The sequence below is a fragment of the Protopterus annectens genome, chromosome 13.part0 (genome assembly GCF_019279795.1).
Source record: "Protopterus annectens isolate FY-2018-M chromosome 13.part0, PAN1.0, whole genome shotgun sequence".
Lineage (NCBI taxonomy): Eukaryota > Metazoa > Chordata > Ceratodontiformes > Protopteridae > Protopterus > Protopterus annectens.
Window position 1 is genome coordinate 1,263,103,309 of NC_056747.1, and position 17,492 is coordinate 1,263,120,800.

Sequence of the window (17,492 nt, forward strand, 5' to 3'; positions counted from 1 at the left end):
AGACAGTTTATAGAGAAATTAAAGGTAAATTAGTCTAACACAAACAGGAATTGCCATATGAAGTAAGGGAAAAACAGGCTTATGGTACATGTAGGGAGAAATTCAGGGAAGAGAATTTGATAGAATGAAGTAAAGGAAGAAGGAAGAGTAAAGAGGTACAGGGAAGGAAAACGTACTTGTTCACATTTAGGGATATACTTTATCCTGGTTTTGAGCAAAAATAAAGCCAGCTTTTACCTTGGACGTCTTTCAGAGCAGTTTTAAATGATGTGAGGAAGGGTATTAACCTGATGGATACAGCTAAGGAGTTACAGGGTTTAGCGGATTTGTACGAGTACAGACAATACCTAGCAGATTTGCTAGGTTTGTAGACGGAAGTTTTCGGTCACTGGATTGCAATGAGCGAGTGGGAACATAGTTGTGTAGAATGCTTTTTAGTGCAGGAAAGGCAGATGGATTCTGGATAATTTTATAGGTGGTAAGAGGCTATGTATATGTTACCTGATGAGGCAGTTCTAACCAATTTAGGCTGTTACATTAAAGCACCACAAGCGTCTGTTCCTCCAGGTAATATGCAAGACTGTATTTAAAGTACGCCCTTTTTCTGTGTTCTTTTCACAGTATTTTCTGTGCAACTTGACATCATGTTCCAGCTGTCTGCAAATGGAGTTACAAAAGGAGCCCAGTAGGCAGAATCACAACACTTCTACAACTGTCTAATAAAAGTAATTGCCAGTATGCTGTGTAAATAACTACATGCTTTGTCTGCAGGAGTAAAATAAAACACACTAACGTGCAGCAGCTGGCTGAAAAGGAAAGCGGCGTCTTCTCAGTTTCTATGTTCTCCTGCCTCGTGAGATCTGCCACTTTCTGTCACTACTAATATTAATCCGATATCAACAATTTTCCATCCCTCCTCATCATCTATTCGTTATCCCATCACCTGTCTCACTCACTTTCTCATTCTGCAATTTCAAGCACCCCTGCCATGGTTGATATTAGAATTCTTTGTAATTCCTCGGCCCTGCTCTATTCAAACTTCTAATATTCTGCCCACATTTTTGTTTTTGTCACAGTCTCTTTCTCCTTCATCATCATCATTTATTTTTTTATTTATTTTACTTAAGTTTGATGACCGGGGAAGTCTACTGGACCACGAAGAGCCTGTTGTCAGTGGAGGCCTGGGGAAAAAAGCTCCACAATAATTGCAAGTTACATTTCACATGTTACAAAAGGACATAGTTCATACAGCTAATTAAACATTTACAGATAAGCTCCATAATACTTGCAATTGGCTTGTCACAATGTTACAAAAATGAAAAGACATAGTACAGAAATTTCAACATTTACATAAAGTGAATATTTTTGTTATAAACTCAATTGTAGGTTTAACATTTCAAAATATATAGCTACTAGCCATTAGTAGGTTAGGAAAATATTACGCATGGAGAGGGTAATAGTATATTTGAGATTGGAGAGTATAGTACACAATAGATATTAGAGAGAAAATTAGTTTTTGGTAGTGGAGGGATTGTTTTGGGTTGGATGAAGTAATAGTACAGGTGGTTGGATGAGTCAGTGCAAGGTGGAATGGGGGAGGGGCTTAAGTTGGAGTGTGGCAAGGTCATTTCCATTTGGAAGAAAGATGAGAGAGTAGCTGAGATTTGAAATTTGTATGGTTAGGTAGGTTGCGTAGGTGTGTGGGGAGAGAGTTCCACTGTTTAGCTAAGGAGTGGGACAGCAGTAGATGGCCAGGAGGTCGTACAGGTTTGTTGACCTGAAGGAGATTTTGATTTTTGGATCTGAGTGAGCAATTGGGAATGTAAGGCTTTAAGAAAGTAGTGAGAGCTGGGCAGTTGGCAGGTTTAAAGATGAGCTTGTGGGCAATAGTGAATTGTAGGTAACTGAGGTAGTTGGGTAGTTCAAGCCAGTTGAGGGTGAGGAGGGAGTTGCAGTGGTGGGATGAGTTTTTTTGAATTGGTTGCAAATTTGGAGATCTTGTGGTAGCAGAATTCAAGGTTGTACGGAAGGCCAAGATGCAGACTGGTGGAAGAGGGGCACCATACATAAGGGAGGGGAGTAGGAAGGTATCAGATGCAAGAGTTTGATGGGTGGAGGGCCTTAGGAAGCAGTTGTGCCTGTAGAGGAGAGCTAACTTTTGGTGGGTTTTCTTGATTGCACTGTGGATGAGGGTGTCAAATTTTAGTTCTTTGCCACCATCCTGGTAGATAGGTTCAGTGCTAACTTTACCCCTCACTCACCCCCTATAGGGCCTATCTCTATACTGGAAGAATACAAAGTTCCTGTAATCATGGCTGCATAGGTAAAAAACCATACACTCCAAAGCCAGAAACACAGCATCTGTGAGACCTGACAACATCCCAGGCTGCATTCCACATGAACTACAGAATGAACTGGCACCCCACCTAAGCACCATGTTCAGTCATAGCCTCACCTCAGGTTTTGTGCCCACTGAATGGTGCACAGCAACGGTTATCCTGCTCCACAAACGGGGAGCCACCACTGACCCCGGGGACCACCACCCCATTAGCCTAACGAGCCTGGTCTACAAGGCCATGGAATATAATCATGGAACTTATAAACAAAGACACTGGTAATCTCAAAACTCTGGACCCCATCCAGTTTGGGTTTGTAAAAGGCAGATCATGTCTCCTAAACCTGATAGACTTCTTTGAAGCAGTCACCAAAGCCGCAGACGAGGGTAAGGTGGTTCACACAGCCTATCTAGATCTTGCCAAGGCTATTGACACCATCCCCCACTCTGGAATTAAAGATAAACTCACTAAACTAGGTATAAATCCCTATGTCACAAGATGGGTTGCCAACTGGCTCACTGACAGAACCCACACTGTGAAAGTAACAGACTCCAAATCCGACTTCAGACCAGTGACAAGTAGAGTACCACAGGGTTCAGTCCTGGGTCTTCTCCATTTTGGTATCTACTTTTCTGAAGTACAGGATAACACAGAAGGTCTTTGGCTCATGAAGTTCACAGATGACTGCAAACTAGGAGCCATAACTGAAACTCCTGACGATGTGGACATCCTACAAAAGGGCCTCACTGAGACAGATGCCTGGTGTCAAAGCCATGGCCTCAAGCTCAATGCCAAAAAGTGCACTGTCATCCCCTTTGGTAAAAACTCTGTACCCATGAGCTACCACATAGGTGGTAGTCTACTTAACACCGAAAGTGTGATAAGAGACCTTGGGACACAGGTGGACAGTAGTCTCTCCTTTGATAATCACATCACCACAGTAGTCAGGAAATCCTTCTACATGGCATCACAAAAGGTTTCTCATCCAGAAAAAAAAGAGGTCATTGTTCTCCTCTACTCATCATTTATTAGATCCATTATAGAGTACAACGCCCCTTTTGGTATGTACCTCACAAGACATCTACAACAACTGGAAAGGCCGCAGAAATACCTCACAAAGAGGATTACCGGTCTCAAACAGGTGCCCTATGCAGACTGTCTTAAAAAACTCCAGCTTTACTCCATCGCATATCACCTACTCAGAGGCAATGTCTGCCTAACACACAAAGCTATGTCAAACCCAGAGCTGTTGAACATGCTCCACTTAAAGAAATCCCAATCCCTCCGAGCTACATGCTCTAGGGACCTAAACCTTGTCACCACAATAAACAGAACATGCTGGAGGGATAGATTCCTGTCCCAGAGACTTCCCATACTCTGGAACAAACTACCTATCTATACAAAACAAAGCTCCTCATTAGCACTCTTCAAGAAAAATCTTGATGACTGGATGGGAAATAGGAAATTCACCCCGGGATCACCTCTGTGGCTCTGCTCGACAGGGGCACAGGAAAGGACAGTTGTGTACACTTACTATAAATGTAGATGTTCGAGTGTATTCACTGTTGCAGTCCTCATATATGGGTTATCCGGCTCCCAGTAGCCCTCAGTCGGCCCGAATACCAGAGTCCTTTGTATATGACGTCGGCTGTAAAACTGATGTCAGAACGTCAGGTATAAAGGGAGGCAGCCGACGCCGTTGCCTCAGTTTTTCTTGCCTTAACTGTCAGGAGCCCCCAAAAGAAGGCTAACTCTGGAAGGAAACACCCTGGAGACATGTCATACAAAAAATAAACATATGTAGTCTGTGCCTTAGGTAGAAAGGGAGAATGGAGGGGGTGGGAAACCTGGACTGCAACAGTGAATACACTCGAACATCTACATTTATGGTAAGTGTACACAACTGCACTATGTTCTTCGTGTTTCAATGTTGCAGTCCTCACATATGGTTTTATTCCCAAAGCCAAGGAAAAAGACAAAGGGGAGAGGAAGGATCACAGATTAAGGGTTGGTAAGAAGGCCCTGCAAAACTGCAGAGGCAAACCCAGCCCTGGATTTAGAAAACAAAGGTAGATTGCAATGCTTTATGAAAGTATGGACAGAAGACCAAGTAGCTGCTTCTAGAATGTCCTTAGTAGGCACACCTCTCAGAAAAGCTGCAGAGGTAGAGGCTGCTCTAGTAGAATGGGTCCTAATTCCCTTAGGGGGAACCTTCCCATGCTGCAGGTAACAAAAGTGAATACAATGAGCAATCCATTTGGAGAAAGTTTGTTTTAAAATAGCTTTACCTTGAGCCCCAGGAGCAAAACTAACCAACAACTGTTCAGATTTTCGAAAGGATTTAGTCCTAAGTAAAATCTCAGCTGTCTATGCACATCAAGAGAGTGCAGAATACTTTCCCCTTTATTCTGGGGATTGTTGAAAAAGGTAATCAGGTGAATAGTCTGGTTAAGGGTTAAGGTGGAAACTACCTTAGGCATAAAGGAGGGATTAGTTCTCAGAGAAACCCGATCTGAGTGAAAAATAATGAAAGGTTCTACTGCCATTAAGGCTTGCAGCTCCAATACCCTTCTGGTTGAAGTAATAGCCAAAAGAAAAACAGTCTTCCAGGAGAGAAACTTCAAATCTGCAGAGGCAGCTGGTTCAAAGGGAGGCAGAGTAAGCTTTTCCAGGACAAAATTAACATCCCAAGCAGGAGTGGGAGCTCTTCTGGGAGGTCTAAGATTGCTAGCTCCCCTCAGGAACTGTTTCATCAAGGGGTGAGGAGAAATGGGTTGCTCAAAAGAACAATGAGCAGAAATTGCTGAAACGTGAATTTTGACTGAAGAAAAGTAAAGTCCACCATTAAGCAGTCCTGCTAGGTAGTCAAGAATGAGGGAAAGAGAAGGATGAGAAGAGTCTTCTAGTCAAGAATGAGGGAAAGAGAAGGATGAGAAGAGTATTCTAGTGAAGAATGAGGGAAGAAGAAGGATGAGAAGAGGCTTCTAGTCAAGAATGAGGGAATGAGAAGGATGAGAAGAGTCTTCTAGTGAAGAATGAGGGAAGGAGAAGGATGAGAAGAGGCTTCTAGTCAAGAATGAGGGAAAGAGAAGGATGAGAAGAGTCTTCTAGTGAAGAATGAGGGAAGGAGAAGGATGAGAAGAGGCTTCTAGTCAAGAATGAGGGAACGAGAAGGATGAGAAGAGTCTTCTAGTCAAGAATGAGGGAACGAGAAGGATGAGAAGAGTCTTCTAGTCAAGAATGAGGGAACGAGAAGGATGAGAAGAGTCTTCTAGTCAAGAATTAGGGAACGAGAAGGATGAGAAGAGTCTTCTAGTAAAGAATGAGGGAAAGAGAAGGATGAAGAGAGTCTTCTAGTCAAGAATGAGGGAAAGAGAAGGATGAGGAGAGTCTTCTAGTCAAGAATGAGGGAACGAGAAGGATGAGGAGAGTCTTCTAGTCAAGAATGAGGGAAAGAGAAGGATGAGGAGAGTCTTCTAGTCAAGAATGAGGGAACGAGAAGGATGAGAAGAGTCTTCTAGTGAAGAATGAGGGAAAGAGAAGGATGAGGAGAGTCTTCTAGTCAGGAATGAGGGAACGAGAAGGATGAGGAGAGTCTTCTAGTCAAGAATGAGGGAAAGAGAAAGATGGGAAGAGTCTTCTAGTCAAGAATGAGGGAAAGAGAAGGATGAGGAGAGTCTTCTAGTCAAGAATGAGGGAACGAGAAGGATGAGGAGAGTATTCTAGTCAAGAATGAGGGAAAGAGAAGGATGAGGAGAGTCTTCTAGTCAAGAATGAGGGAAAGAGAAGGATGAGGAGAGTCTTCTAGTCAAAAATGAGGGAAAGAGAAGGATGAGGAGAGTCTTCTAGTCAAGAATGAGGGAAAGAGAAGGATGAGAAGAGGCTTCTAGTCAAGAATGAGGGAAAGAGAAGGATGAGAAGAGTCTTCTAGTCAAGAATGAGGGAACGAGAAGGATGAGAAGAGTCTTCTAGTCAAGAATGAGGGAACGAGAAGGATGAGAAGAGTCTTCTAGTCAAGAATGAGGGAACGATAAGGATGAGAAGAGTCTTCTAGTCAAGAATAAGGGAACGAGAAGGATAAGAAGAGTCTTCTAGTCAAGAATGAGGGAACGAGAAGGATGAGAACAGTCTTCTAGTCAAGAATGAGGGAATGAGAAGGATGAGAAGAGTCTTCTAGTCAAGAATGAGGGAACGAGAAGGATGAGAAGAGTCTTCTAGTGAAGAATGAGGGAAAGAGAAGGATAAGAAGAGTTTTCTCCTTTAGCTAGCATCCAAGAGCAAAATCTCTTCCATTTATCTGCATAGGATTTTCTGGTGCTAGGTCTCCTGGCTTCATGAAGAACTTCAACCACCTGTTGGGAAAAATTTAATGTATTAACCAGGCAGTTAAATGCAGAGTTTGAAGATGAGGATGAAGGAACTTTCCCCCTCCCTGAACCAATAGATCTGGTACCAGGGGAAGATGCCAAGGCTGAGCCTGGGAAAGGCTGCGAAGGAGGGGATACCAATGCTGTCTGGGCCAATCTGGTGCTATCAGAATAGCCTTTGGTTTTTCATCCCTTATCTTTAGCAGCACTCTGGGAACAAGAGGCAGAGGAGGGAATGCATAAACTGAGAGATGTGTCCATGGGAAGGACAACGTGTCCACCCTCCAAGCTTTGTTGTGAAACTCCCTGGTGCAGAAGGTTGGAAGGAGGTGATTGGTGTGAGAGGAGAAAAGATCCACTTGTGGGATGCCCCAGTGATGAGTAATGCGATGGAAAATGACCTTGTTCAGTTGCCACTCATGAGGATCCAGAACAAGTCTGCTCAAAGGTTCTGCCAAGGAGTTTAGCCTCCCTGGAAGATACTGGGCTATTAGATGTAAGCCCATGGATGCTGCTATGGAACATAGTCTCATGCTTTGTCTGCACAAGGGGTAAGAGTGAGTCCCCCCACTGCTTGTTGATGTACCACATATTGTGCAGATGAATCTGCTGGGTGCTCCAAGTCCCCTGTATGCCCCTGCCTTCCAGATGAGCCCCCATGCAACAACTGAGGCGTCTGTGGTGAGAGTCTGGCTGGCAGGTGGTGGACAGAAAAGCAGACCCTTGTTCTGAGAACAGGCTGTCACCCACCAGATGAACTCCATTTGTAGACAGGGAATTAGGGGAAGAATCAAGTAGTCCTGTGTGTGTTGACACCAAAGATTATTGAGGTACCATTGAAGTTTTTTCATATGCAGCCTTGCATATGGGATCATCAAAATACATGAAGCCATGAACCTCAGTCCTTGCAGGAATTGCCTTGCAGAGAGCTGGGTCATGCTTGACAAGTTCATGAAGTAAGCCGAAAGATCTTCTTGCTTCTGTTGAGGGAGGAATACCACCTGGGTGGCTGTATTCAGACTCACTCCCAGGAAAACAAACTCTATTGTAGGAACCAACTTTGACTTCTTTTCGTTGAGAGTGTAACCCAAAGAGGTGAGAATGTTCTTCACAAAATCCAAATCCTTTTCTAGTTGTTCTGGGGAGTTTGCTTGAATGAGACAGTCATCCAGGTAAGGATAAATCTGAATGTTTCTCTGCCTGCAAAAAGCTATGGCTGGATCCAGGCACTTCGTAAAAACTCTGGGAGCAGTAGATAAGCCAAAGGGCAGTGCAGATAATTGAAAGTGTTGCTCTTCAGCCCTGAAGTGAAGGAAAGTACAGTTTTGTACCTACCATAAATGTAGATGTCCGATAGATATGCAACTGCAGTCATAACATATGGGTTGTCCTGCCTCAGGCAGCCCTCGGTCGGCCGAATTCCAAAGTCTGGGTCCGGCGTCGGCTGGTGTCGCCTCCTCTCCAACGTCACAACGGCTGGAGTATAAAGGCATCGGCCGACGCCATCTTCTTCAGTGTTTCTTGCCCCAGATGCCAGGTGCCCTCCTAGGAAGGCTAAATTTGGTGAATGGATAAACAATTCCAGACATGCACAACAGTAATAAACAGATACACCATAGGAGATACCCCCAGCTAAAAGGAACAGGGGAATGGACCCAAAAAGAAAGAAAAGAGGGGAAGGAGGGAGGGAAAATCCGACTGCAGTTGCATATCTATCGGACATCTACATTTATGGTAGGTACAAAACTGTACTATGTCCTTCAAGAATGCAACTGCAGTCATAACATATGGGTTGAATACCATAGCCAAGCTGGGGGTGGATGGAGCTAAGAAAAAGATGGTGTAGCTAAAATGCCCTGCAGGACTGCGAAGCAAAGCCTGCTCGGGATCTGGAGTATAAAGGCAGGTTGTAGTGTTTGGTAAATGTATGCACGGAGCTCCATGTAGCAGCCTCTAGAATGTCCTTTGTAGCCACTCCTCTTAGGAAAGCTGTGGATGTGGCTATAGCTCTGGTGGAATGTGGCCTAATATTAGCTGGCACACTTTTTCCATGGTAAGAATAGCAGAATCTGATGCAGTGTCCAATCCATTTTGAAATTGTTTGCTTGGAGATTGCTTTTCCTTGTATTCCAGCAGCATAGGCTACAAACAGCTGGTCAGACTTTCTGGTGGCCTTAGTTCTGTCCAAGTAGTAGCGTAGTTGCCTGTGTATGTCCAAGGTATGCAGCAGTCTTTCCCCTCTATTTTGAGGATTGGGGAAGAAAGTAGGAAGGTGAATAGCTTGATTTAGAGACACCCTGGAAATTACCTTTGGCATGAAAGAAGGATTTGTTCTTAGAGAGACTCTGTCCTGATGAAAAATGAGGAAGGGAGGTACTGCCATGAGTGCCTGTATCTCCGAGACTCTTCTTGCTGATGTGACTGCCAATAGAAAAACCGTTTTCCATGATAGAAATTGCATCTCTGAGGTTGCTGCTGGCTCAAAGGGAGGAAGAGATAATTTTTCCAATACAAAATTGAGGTCTCATGCAGGTACTGGTTGTTTTCTGGGAGGCTTGATATTCTTTATCCCTCTCAGGAACTGTCTTAGCAAAGGATGTGAGAACACTGGTGGATCACAATTGTATCTTGATGAGATTACTGAGGCATGAATCTTTATGGAAGAATATGAAAGTCCAGAATGAAACATTTCTGCCAAGTATTCCAATATCTGAGGTATACTCAGTACTGTTGTATCCTGACCCCTGTTGGCAGCCCAGATGCCGAATCTCTTCCACTTGGCTGAATAGGTTTTTCTGGTGGACGGTCTTGTGTGCTTCCAATAAGATGTCCTGAACTGCCTTGGAAAGAGTGGAAGCGGAAGGAGTTAAGGTAACATCCAGGCTGTCAGATGTAATGTTTTCAGGTTTTGGTGAACAGTGCTGTAGTTGTGTTGTGTTAGGAGCAGGGGCCATAGGGGCAGAGGCCATGGTTTGGTCCGAGTTATGCTCAACAGCAATGGGTACCAGTGTTGCTTTGGCCAGTCTGGAGCTATCAAAATGCCTGTTGGTTGTTCTGCTTTGATCTTCAGGATCACCTTGGTCAACAGTGGCAGAGGAGGAAATGCATAAATTTTTAGGGAATTCCAGCTGAAGGAGAGAGCATCCGTTGTCCAGGCTAGAGCATGGTGGGTCCTGGTACAGAACTTTTCCAGGTGATGATTCGTGTGAGACGCAAAGAGATCTATGTCCGGTCTTCCCCATGTCTTTGTTATTTGTGAGAAAATGTGGGGATGCAGCATCCATTCGTGTGGATCCAAGAAATTTCTGCTCAGCTTGTCCGCCAGTACATTGTCCTTGCCTGGCACAAACTGGGATTGCAGGTGTATCTTCAAACTCAGTGCTTTTTCCCAGAGAGTCATTGTTAGTCTGCAGAGGGGGTATGAATGAGTCCCTCCCTGCTTGTTTATATACCACATGACAGTGGTGTTGTCTGTCCTTATTAGTAAATGTCCTTGTTGCAGTGATTTTTCGAAGCTCTCGATTGCATGTATCACTGCCAACACCTCTTTTTGGTTTATGTGCAGATGTCTTTCCTTTGGTGTCCATTGACCTTGAACGCATCTGCCCTCCATGTGCGCCCCCCATCCATGATCTGAGGCATCTGGTGTAATTATATGACCTGCTTGAGGTCTGTTGAAAGACATGCCTTTGTTTAATTGACTTGCTTGAGCCCACCACAAGAATTCTTTTTGCAGACATGGAATAAGTGGGATTACGTCCTCTAGGCTTTGGCTGTGTTGGGACCATAAGCTTTTCAAATACCATTGCAGCTTTCTCATATGAAGTCTTGCCAAAGGTATCAGAAGAATGCATGATGCCATGAATCCCAAGGCCTGCAGGAGTTTCCTTGCAGTCAGCTGGGAGAGCTGTGCTAGGTCTTTGAAGTACTCTGGTAACTGCTGTTGTTTTTCCTCTGTGAGGTAAGCCATTTGTGTTTGTGTGTCCAGTTTGGCTCCTAGGAAAATAATCTGTTGGGATGGCAGTAGTCTTGATTTCTGAATGTTGACTGTGTATCCCAAGGCCTGTAGTAATTGCATGACATAGTCCAAGTTTTTTATTAAGGTTTGTTTGTTGTCTGCTTGTATGAGGCAGTCGTCCAGGTAGGGGTATATTTGAATTCCCTGGAGTCTGCAGTGTGCCACTACTGATGCCAGGCATTTCACTCTGGGCGCAGTAGATAAGCCAAACGGCAATGCTGAGAATTGATAATGCTCTGTCCCTGCAAGAAATCTGAGGTATCTTCTGCAGCTTTGTCTGAATGGGACATGCAGGTATGCCTCCTTGAGGTCCAGAGTGACCAGCATGGGAAGAAGTTGCTGTAACGTCAGCATTTTGAACTTTGGCACAATGAGAAAGGTATTTAGAGTAGACAAGTCCAGTATAGGCCTCCATTTGTTTTCCTTTCTTGGAACAAGGAACAGTCTTGAATAAAATCACTGGCCTTGTTCCTGAGGAGGTACCTTTTCTATTGCTTTTATACTTAATAGCTTTGAAACTTGAATGAGTGCCTCTGCCCTTTGATGGTGTGGCAGGTTTGGCATGCCTTGTCTTGTAGGTAAAGTATGTAAGTGGAATCTGTAACCCTTGTCTATTAAATCCAGAATCCAGCTGTCCTTGGTTAAGATATGCCAGTTTTTTGAGAATAAGGATAATTTTCCGCCCAATGGTGCTTCTCTCTGAGCCCTTGTAGGCGGTATGAAAGTCAAGTCATTGTGATTATCCTTGTGGTGCAGCTGGACTGACTGCAGCACTTCTTTGATTTGTAGGTTGCCATTGGCGGCCCCTGTAGGAGCCTCGGTATTGCCCTCGGCCTTGGCCACGCCTGTTCTTTCCCCTTTGAAACTTGTCCGAGTCTGGGAAGGACCAATTCTTTGAAGGCCAGTTTCTACTGAATCTGGGTGGCTGAACCTGGAGGAAATCCTTGACTGTCTGTACTAACTTAGCTTTTTCCTCAATGGACTTAAACACATCTTGTGCATTAGCGCCAAAAAGCTTCTGTTTTTCCAGAGGTGCATCAAGTAATTTTACTTTGACATGGTCTGGCAGTGGCTGATCTTTTAACCAAGCATGTCTATGTATCACAGTCCCAGTCATAGCTGCCCTACGTGAAGCCTCCAATGCATCATAACCACACTGAAGAAAATGATTGTTAACCTGCTGAGTGTTATGTATGTGATCCTGCAATGCCTTTCTATCAATAGGCTCAGGAGAGGCTAACTTTTTCTGTAAATCATCCAGTAAAAAATCCTGGTACTGAAACATATGAAAAAGGCAGTTAAGTGACCTCATGGCTAGGGTGGTAGAGGTATAAACTTCTTTACCCCATCTCTCCAGAGACCTAGCTTCCCTATCCGCTGGCAAAGGATTCTTGGCAGTGGAGTTAGCCACTCCCTTGGGACCCTGTGAAATAGTTTCTAAATCCACGGAGTGGGCCTTAAAGAGATGTTTGTGAGTGTCAGGGACTCTGTAATATCTGTCTGGCTTGACAGGAGCAGGGGGGAGAGAATCAGGGTTAGCACTGGAGTCGGAGAAAACATCATCCAAAACATCCATCACAGGAGGAATAGCTAAAGGTCTGTGCTGGGGAAGCTTTAGGAAGGTACGGAGCCTTTTCCTGGAATCAGAGAATTCCTGACCCTGCCATTGGAAATGTTCCCTCATTGAGTGCAGGACTTCACCAAACGAGAAATCCTCTGGAGGAGAGGCAGAGGGAATTGATTCCTCAGCATCAGAGTCCTCATAGGCCTGGAAGGATTCTTCTTGAATATCTGAATGCTCAGAATCCCCAGAGGCCTCATCTGAAGAGAGGTTTTCAGTCTGCTCAGTTCTAGGCCTTTTCTCTGCAGGAGGCTGAGAACCTCTGTCTGGGTGAGGCTGAGACCCCCTGATAAGGGAAATAAGGTCTGCAGCCAGAGACATTATCTGTTTATCAGAGGAGGGGGCCTGGACAGCAGGTTTAGGATGGGCCTTGGCCTGGCTGGCGGCCTTAGCACGTGCAAAGGCCTTGATGGACATAGATACAGGAGGCCTAGCAGCCCCACGTGCAGGAGTGACCTTGTCCACCGGAATGGTGTCGGGTAAATCAAGAACTTCGGTTTCCGGAGGAAAATCAACAACCGGCACCGGAGAGGTCTCCGGGACCGAAGGACGAGTTAACGCTGTGTCGTCGGCCTGGAGCGGTTGAATTACCACTTCCGCAGGGACCGAAGCACTAGCGGAGGGTCTAGGAGTAGTATCGGTAGAGGACGCGGGCTGAGGATGCCGGTCCCGGTCCTTCCGTTTTTTTGGAAGATTGAGTTGTCGGTTGATCCGACGGCATGATATACGCAAAGGATTCGCCGAAAAAGTCTTCAGCAAATTCTGCCCGGCGCCTGAGAGTGCGCTTATTAAAGCAAGCACAGGCAGCACAGGCCGAGATGTCGTGCTCTGGGCCCAGGCAAAGAAGACAGTAAGAATGGAAGTCCTTATGAGGTATTTGTTTACCACAAGACAAACAATTATTAACTTTCTCAATTTGTTCTGACATCGGCTGAGGCAAGAAAAAATGTTCCCCAACGGGGTACTTAGCTTTTAGATGACTTCGGTACTGAAAACACAGGAGTTGACCGACCGGCACTTGCGAACTGCTTCTGCTTCGGGTACCGCGCGGCAAGAAAGACTGAAGAAGATGGCGTCGGCCGATGCCTTTATACTCCAGCCGTTGTGACGTCGGAGAGGAGGCGACACCAGCCGACGCCGGACCCAGACTTTGGAATTCGGCCGACCGAGGGCTGCCTGAGGCAGGACAACCCATATGTTATGACTGCAGCTGCATTCTTGAAAGACATCTGCATGCAACTTTCCCTTATTGGGATGTGCAGATAAGCCTCCTTGAGATCGAAAGTTACCAGCCATGAATCCTTGCCCAGCATTGGTAGCAACTGTTGAAGGGAAAGCATCTTGAATTTGGGAATCACCAAAAAAGTGTTTAGAATAGACAGATCCAGAATAGGTCACCAGGTGCCCCCTTTCTTGGGTACCAGAAAAAGTCTTGAATAAAAACCTAGGCCTGCCTGATTTGCAGGAACTGGCTCTACAGCCCCATAGTCAGTAGAGAAGAAATTTGAATTTCTACCTCTACCCTGAGAGTTCTGGGTATGTCTGGGTACCCTTGCAGAACAGGGAAGGTGTGAAAATAAAACTTGTAACCTTGGTTTACTATATTGAGCACCCATTTGTTGTCTGTGATGGTAGACCATATCTCTGCATACCTGGCTAACCTTCCCTCCAAAGGAAACCCAGGACCCGCAGAGGTAGGCACAAGAAGGCCAAAGTCATTGAGAATGTTTGCTTTGGGAAGCTGGCTTAGAACTCCCCGATTTAGCAGAAGAAGAATGCTATTGTTTAGCCCTTTGAGGGGCAGAAGCCTGCCCTCTGGAAGATTTGAAAGCCCTAGGCCTAGAGCAACCCTGCTTGCCAGGATCAGGGAAAGACCAATTCTTGGAAGGATAATGCCTACTAAACTGAGGAGGCTGAACCTGAAGAAAATCTTTTACAGCTTGCATAGATTTCGCCTTATCCTCCAACTTCTTCAGTACCCCCTCAGCCTTATTACCAAAATGATTGTCTTTGTGCAAAGGAACATCCGGCAATTTAGATTTAACAGGTTCAGAAAGAGGCTGCTCCCTGAGCCAAGCATGCCTACTAATAACGGAACCAATGGCTGCTGCTCTGCAGGAAGCCTCCAAAGTGTCAAAATCACAATAAAGTGAATGCTTATTAATTAAAGTGGCAGAATTCAGTAAGTCTTATTAATGTTTGTTCTCCAACATGGAAGGAATATCCCCAAGTTTAGCCTTAATAGCCTCCAAAGTATGCTGCTGCTACTTAAGCATGTGAAAAAGACAATTCGTGGATCTAATGGCAAGAGTTGCAGAGGTATAGACTTTTTACCCCACCTGTCCAAGGCCCTAGACTCCGTATCAGAAGGCACAGGGTTTTTAGCAATAGTAACCTTAACACCCTTGGGGCCTTGAGAAATAATCACAGGATTAACAGTAGGGTTTTTAAAAAAAGAATTGATGAGAATCAGGAACTCTATAATACCCATCAGGTTTTGTGGGGGCAGGAGAAACAGAATTAGGAGTTTAAAGAATTTTCCATGAAAACATCATCCACAACTTCCAAAACTGGAGGTACAACCAGAGGCTTATGTTTTGGCAAATCCCAAAATTCCCTGAATCCTTAGACTGAGGAAAATCCTGACATTCCCATTTAAAGTGCTCCCTAAGAGTATTCAAAGTATCCTCAAAGGATAAATCTTCTGGAGGGGAGGATGACGCCTGCTTGTGAGTAGGTCTGTGGCTGGAAGGTCTACTAGCAATCTGGAGGGACTCGGGAGGTCTAGCAACTGCAGAAGTCTAAACTAAGGTAGTCGGTCTGGTTCTGGTCTGTCGAAAAGAAAAGGAGTCAGAAGCTGGTGCCTGCATACTGGCTCCGGACCCATCTGAGGCGGCGACAGGCAGAGGGTCTGAAGACGAAATAGCAGCCTGCGGCATGGAGGACTCTGTAAAGGTCATGGCAGAGGCCTGCTGCTGAAAATCTGCGGTCTGCAGGGGCTGAGAAAGCACCTCACTGACTACCGCTGGGCTGACGACCAATTTCACCGGTGCGTTGTCAGCAGGTTTAACCTTAGGCCTGTCACGGTCCTTGTCTTTGCGTTTCCTAAGTACAACCGAAGTCAGGAGACCAGAAGACGCCATACTGATAAACTTAGGTCAGACTCTGAAATGCCTATACAAAATCTTAGCTCTACGGCATATGGTATGCGGGTTAAAGGAAGCAGAGATTGCAGTTAGGGACGTCGTGCTCAAGGCCCAAACAAGTTATACAATAGGAATGGAAATCACGGTGCAGAATCTGTTTTCTACAGGCAAGACAGTTATTAACTTTATCTGACATTCGTTAAAGCAAGAAAAGAGGATCCCCAACAGGGTACTTATCTGAAGGCGTCTTCAACTTGGTAGTCGGAAAGCAAAAAGAAGGTATACGGCCGACCGGCACTAGTGCGAATTGCATCTGCTTCAGGCTCCGTGGCAAGAAAGACTGAGGAAATGGTGTCGGCTGCCTCCCTTTACACCTGACGTTCTGACATCAGTTTTACAGCCAACGGCAACCAACATCATATACCAAGGACTCTTCTATTCGGGCCGACTGAGTGCTACAGGGAGCCGGATAACCCATATGTGAGGACTGCAACAGGGAAACATGAAGAACATAATAATTTTCTTGGGTGGATAAAGCCAGGGTACCTTTCTGGCTAGGCTTGTACAGGCCCTAGGGCCAATAGCCTAATATCTACCTATGAACCTATAATGATGCCAAGAAGCTTGGTGCTGGGAACAATTTCAAGGAGGGTGTTGTTTTGGCTCTGTATGATGAATGTGGATATGTCAATAGAGTTTTTGGTACGGGAAAAAAAAACATTAGATTGGTTTTATTTGCATTTAGTGCCAGATGGTTAGACTGCATCCAGGTTTCTGTTTTGGAGAAGGCTAGGGAGAAGGCTAGTTGGGTTTTTGCTAGGAACTTGGAGGGGGAGAAGGCTTAACAGATGATTGTTGAGTCATCTGCATACTGAATGATAGCTGAGTCTGGGATGGATTGGTGAAAGTTGTTAATGAATAGGTTGAAGAGAAGAAGGCCAAGAACAGAACCTTGTGGGACACCTGTGGGTGTGGGAAGGAAGGGGGAGGTTGACATTTTCCACTGGACAGCTTGTTGGTGGTTGGACAAGTAGCTGGAAAACCAGGTGATGGTGGTGGGACAGAGGTGTAGGGTGGAGAGTTGGAATATAAGTAGGGTGCGTGAGATGGTGTCAAAGGCCTTTGACAGCTCTAGGAATAGTGTGGATATGAACGTGCCTGAGTCATGTTTGAAGTTTATGGTTTCAAGAAAGGAAAGAAGGGCAGTCATGGTGCTGTGGTCTGGGCGGAAGCCGTGTTGGGTAGGGGAGAGGAGATTGTTTAGTGTTAGGTGTGCCATGAGTTGTGCTTGTATTGTTTTCTCTAGTCATCATCATCATCAGCCCCCTTTTTCCCATTTTTTTCTACATGGGGTCAGGGTATCGTGTTAACTGTTGCCACCTCTCTTGATTCAGTGTCACACTCCTGCCTTCTTCAACAGTCATGCCTGACTGATGCAGATCTTCTTTTACACAATCCATGCACCATTTTGCTGGATGTCCTCGCTTCCAGTTACCTTCTTCATGTCTGTCCCAAATCGTCCTCACCAGATTGTCTTCTGCTTTTCTGCACGTGTCCGAACCACCGTAATCTGTTCTCGTTCATCTTTTCTACAATTGGAGCTACTCTGGCTTCTGCTCTCATGTCCTCATTTCTTCATCTGTCCCACATTGTGCATTATACCACCCTTCTCAGGCACTTCATTTCCATCACATCTAGGTTCTTCATCTGTTCTGCCTTTACTGCCCAGGTTTCTGTACCGTACAGTAGTACTGGTCACACCACTGTCTTGTACACCTTCCTTTTCAGCTTCTTTGGCATTATTCTGTCATAGACTACACCTGCCACTCTATGCCACTTGGCTGCAGCCCCTCTGATTCTAGCTTTGACCTCTTCATTCAGACTTCCCTCCTCCTCAACCACCCCTCCCAGATATTTGAAGTTGTTTACCTGTTCCACTATCTTCCCTTCTATCTCTATTCTCAGCTTCTTATGATTTCCCCAGTTTGCTGCCATTACCACTGT

The 17,492-nt window shown here is 45.2% G+C and overlaps 1 protein-coding gene across 4 annotated transcripts in view; it reads right to left on the minus strand.

Moving 5' to 3' along the window:
• MLLT6 (MLLT6, PHD finger containing) overlaps positions 1-17,492 on the minus strand; it is a 2,458,880-nt gene that overhangs the window by 78,465 nt on the left and 2,362,923 nt on the right. The window lies entirely within an intron of this gene.